The sequence below is a fragment of the Alligator sinensis genome, unplaced genomic scaffold, assembly GCF_000455745.1.
Source record: "Alligator sinensis unplaced genomic scaffold, ASM45574v1 scaffold859_1, whole genome shotgun sequence".
Lineage (NCBI taxonomy): Eukaryota > Metazoa > Chordata > Crocodylia > Alligatoridae > Alligator > Alligator sinensis.
The window spans coordinates 289137-293919 of record NW_005842656.1 but is presented as its reverse complement, the minus strand read 5'-3'; the positions used below and the strand labels follow the sequence as shown (position 1 = coordinate 293919).

General features: G+C 63.5%; 1 protein-coding gene across 1 annotated transcript in view; it reads right to left on the bottom strand.

The window, feature by feature from the left end:
* Window positions 1-4783, bottom strand: part of LOXL4 (lysyl oxidase like 4) — a 26161-nt gene that overhangs the window by 188 nt on the left and 21190 nt on the right.

The window sequence follows — 4783 nt, the reverse complement described above, 5'->3', positions numbered from 1 at the left end:
CCCCCCCCCCGGTACAGCCGCAGCCCAACAGCCCCGGCCTTGTGCGCCCGCTGGGCAGGGCTGGAGCCGCGCCACGGCCGGCCTGTGATGTGGCCACGTTCTGGGCCGGGGCCGGGGCTGGGGCCGGCCTCCTGCCCGGGCGTGGGCGGAGGGAGAGGCTTTCCTGGCATGCGGCTATGCCCTGAACCAGGCTGGCCCCGCACGTGGCGTGGTGCATGCCCCCTGCCCCCGGGAGCACGCCCCTGGCCTGCCGTGAGAGCGGAGAGGGGCCGGAGCTGCAGCTGGCTCGGTCACCCCGTGCCCGGTGCCCCCACGGGCGGGTGCCTGGAGCAGGGGGCTCTGGCCCTGCGGTTGCTGCTGCTCCAGGGACAGCCAGGCCTGGAGAGGCCCTCGGGGCCCTGCTCCCTGCCCGCCGCCCTCTCTGTCCCCACAGGCTGGCACTGGCCCATCTGCCGCCTCCGTCCTGGGCGTCAGCCGGTTCGCTCCTCATGTCCTGCCTGTTTGTTTCTATCTTGAGCAGCCTGGATCCTCCCGCGTCCCCCGGTCCAGCTCGTCAGCCTCCCCCCCGCTTTCTGTGGGCTGTGATGCTACGTGCCCTGCGTGCTGCGCATGCCCATCCAGCCAGTGCAGCGCACCGAGCCGGGTGGAGGTACCCGTGGGGACCCCCGTGCTGCCAGACATGCTGCCTTCATGCTACGATACCGGATGACCCCAAGTTGCACGCGGCGCTGTGCCCGGCTTCCCAGCCATGCTGCAAGACAGATGCGCAGGGGCGTGGATGGGTTGGGGACAAGCGTGGGTGCCCTGGCCCCCAGCTCTGCATGTGCACCCCGGGGGCTGCTGTGCCCCGGCGGAGAGGACCGGCAGGAAGGGCTGGGGGCGGCGATTTGCACTCCCAGGCTTCATGGCTTTGGTCTGGAGGATCCTTCCCCGGCTGGGTTGTGGGGGCTGCTTTGAAGCACTGCTTGGAAGCTCGGGCTGGGGCCTGCACGGCAGGGGCTGGTGCTCCTGGACCGGGATGCCCGAGGCTCCTGGCTGCAGGGCCCTGGTCACTTGGGGAAGGGGGATCCCCTGGGCATTGCCCCCACTCCGGGCTTGCCCCTTCCAGGCAGCTGTGATGCCCCAGGCTCCTCGCTGCCGGCGCTGCCCTGGGACCGTGCGGTCCCTGTAGGGCGGTGTCTGGGAAGCGTGGGCCAAGCCAGCGCAGCTGTTCCCAGCTCTGCCGCAGCTCGAGGGCAACGTGCAGCTCTGTGCATGTGGGGCTGCAGCCGAGCCGGCTGCACCGAGCTGGGGCAGGGCAGGGGGAGACCCGGGCCTCTCTGCTGCGCCGCTGCAGTGCAGAGCAGCCCCGAGAGCCAGGAGCAGACGGTGCCTCCAGCCGTGGGGCCAGGCTCGGGATAAAGCTGCAGCCCCGGCGCATGAGACGCTGCTACTTCCGGCCTCTGAGCTCCCTGCAGAGACAGACCCCTTGCAAGGGCCGCGGCATCTCGGCGGCTCTGCTGGGCCGTGGTGGAAGCCCTTCGCTGAGGGTGTCTGGGCTCAGGCTGGGCAAGCTCTGGGCAGGGGCCAGCCATGCCTGGTGTGTGCTGTGACGAGCTGGGAGCCCAGGACCTCTCCGCTGTGTGCAGCGCTGGGGGCGGTGAGAAGAGCAGGTGCCCAGAGCAGGAGGATGCTGGAGAGGGCCAGGCGCAGCTGGAGAAGGAAGCAGGGCTCCAGGACCCGCTTGGTTCCCTGGGGGTCTTCAAGAGGAGGTTGGATATGCATCTAGCTGGGGTCCTCTAGACCCAGCACTTTTTCCTGCCTATGCAGGGGGTCGGACTCGATGATCTATTGAGGTCCCTTCCGGCCCTAACATCTATGAATCCATGAATCTGTGAATCTATGGTTACAACAGCAGGTGAAAGGCGCTGGGAGATGAGGAGGATCCGCACCGATGCTCCTGCTCGTACAGCCCAGGAGGCTGCTGGTGGATTAGGCAACAAGACTGTGCTGCTGGCCTGTGTTCAGCTTGTTCTCCACCTGCCTCAGGTCCTCCTGGAGCACGGCATCCCAGCCCGCTGCTCCCTGGGCTGGATCGGTGCACGCGGTTCTTCTGCCCCAGGGGCAGGACTTTGCACTTGGCCTTGGGGAATCTCATCGGGTTGATGGTAGCCGTGTCTGCAGTCCAGTCAGGCCAGAGGATCAGAGACCAGCCGGGCTGGCAGAGCCTTCCTGGGGTCACACCTAGCCCAGCCCCCTGCTCGAGGCAGGATCAGCCCCATCCAAAGCATCCCACACATGCCTTTGTCTGACTTCAGCCTTAACCCTGCACAGCACCCTGGGCACAGACTGGTCTGCACTGCGGGGTTTTGCTTTCCTCTTTAATGTGGGGCACGGCCTCTGTCTGGGGTCTCGAGTGCATTTAACCCCCTGGCAGCAGCCGGACCCTGACACCCTTGTCCCCCAGCTTCACTCAGGGCAGGTTTGGGGGCTCTCGGTGTATCTGGCAACAGGCCTTGTCTCTGTGCCCAGGACGCTGTGTACCGGTAAGACAAGGACGTGTCTGGGATGCTTTGGACCGTGCAGATCCAGGGCAGGGATCTCTGCTCTTCAGCACTGGGGAGGCCTCCCCTGGAGCCCTGCGCCCAGCTGTGGCCCCGCACTTCCAGGAGGACGCGGACAGGATGGAGAGGGTCCAGTGCAGAGCGACCGCAGTGAGCAAAGGAGGCACGATGGATGCGGCTGGGCTGGAAGAGCTGGTGTGGCTGAATCTGGAGGAGAGAAGACTGAGCCATTGGCCATCAGGAGAGGTCCCGGATGATTGGAAAAGAGCAAACATAGTGCTCATCTTTAAGAAAGGGAATAAAGAGGATCCAGGGAACTACAGGCCGGGCAGCCTCACCTCAGTCCCCAGGGAAATCACGGAGCGGATCCTCAGGGCATCCGTTGCTAAGCACTTGGGGGAGAAGAAGGTGATCAGGAAGGGTCGTCGTGGATTCACTGGGGCAAGTCATGCTGGACCAACCTGATGCCTTCTACGAGGGGGTGGCTGGCTCTGTGGATGGGGGCACACCGGGGGATGTGGTGTACCTGGATTCGGAGCGACCTGGACACACTGGAGGATTGGGCCAAAAGAAACCTCACAAGGTTCAGCAAGGACAAGTGCAAAGTCCTGCACTGAGGAGGGAGCGATCCCCTGCACCGGTGCAGGCTGGGGGTGACGGGCTGGGCAGCAGCTCTGCAGAAAAGGACCTGGGGGGACAGGGGGCAAGAAGCTGAACAGGAGCCAGCAGTGTGCCCTTGTGCCAAGGTGACCGGCATCCCGGGCTGCATCGGTAGGAGCGGTGCCAGCAGATGAAGGGACGTGATTCTTCCCCTCTATTCAGCACTGGGGAGGCCACATCTGGAGTCCTGTGTCCAGCTGTGGCCCCCACGACAAAGGATGTGGACACGTTGGCGAGAGTCCAGCGGAGGGCAATGAAAATGATTGTGGGGCTGGGGGACATGGCTTGTGACACCCTTTTTCTGCTCCACGTGTCAGGGTGTTTAATCCTCCCCCTGATGCACCGGTGCTGCTGCATCCCAGGCTGGGGATGGGGCTGGGCTGGGCCAATGCTCCTGCTGGCACCAACCCCGCAGGGTCCTGGCGGGAGGGTCTTGCCCCCATGCTCAGACTCATGCTCAGGCTCAGCCCCACTGGAGCAGGAACAGATTTCCCCCTGCTCAGACTGGTGCGCACTGGGGGGGGGTTGCCTCCCTCTGCAGCAGGGGCACGGCCTGGCCTGGGGTTTCGGGAGCACCCTTTGCAGCAGCAGGACATTGGTGGCCATGGCCCCCCTGCTTTCCTGGGCCAGGGGTGCGGGGCCGTGCCCTGTGGTTGTGCGACAGGGATTTTGTGTGGTTCAGTAACAGGTTCAACAAGTGCTTGTCTGAGGTGGTCTGGACAGGGATGCTCCTGCCCGTGGCGAGGGTTGCACTGGCTGTGACTACTGTGGCACAAATGCCACCGTCGGTGCCCCCTCCAGATATCTGTCTCCACCAGCCTGAGAGGCTGGTGTTGAATCCCTCAGGGCGGGGATCTCCCACCTTGTCTGCATGACAAAAGCCTGGGGCCTGAATGCTCTGGTCACCTGGGCAGGGGGGAAAGCCCGGCCCTGCGCGCGGGCCCAGGTAGCCAGGGATGCTTGGGAGATTGGTCGGCTTGTTGGCAGCTTCGGTTGGACCGGGCTGCTGAGGTCAGAGAGGTTTATTTAGGGGCGCGGACGAGGAAGAGGCCAGCCATTAGCCATGCGGTCATCCAGGTGAATCTGACCCTGGCTCTCTCCTCATCACCGCATGCTCCAAGAGTGCCCTGCCTCCAGAGGAAACAACAAGCACCTCTGGACGATGCGAGTGAGTAACCTACTAGAGATCCGATCAGATATTTAGCTTCAGTAACTCAGATGCAGATGCGTGTTCAAACGGCTACCTCAGCCACCCTGGTTTGCTCTATGGGATTCCTCTGATATTCCTCTGATATTTCTATGATATTGCTCTACCTTTTACCCTGTTTCCGCCCTACCCCTGTAATCAGTAAAGTTCTCCTTGTGACCGGTGTGGAGATTTATTGAGGGGTGGGTCTGAATTATGCCAAGGAGGCCCCTTAGGTCGGTGGACTAAGGGAGGCTTCCTAATAAGCCCCTGACTTGGGGAAGTGCCCCAAGTGCTTATACTGGGTCTAGCACCCATTGGACGATCAGGCCTGTGTTTTCCAAGGTGCGCAGAGCCAGAAGTGAGTCCAGAGCCTTGGATGGTGGCAGCGGGA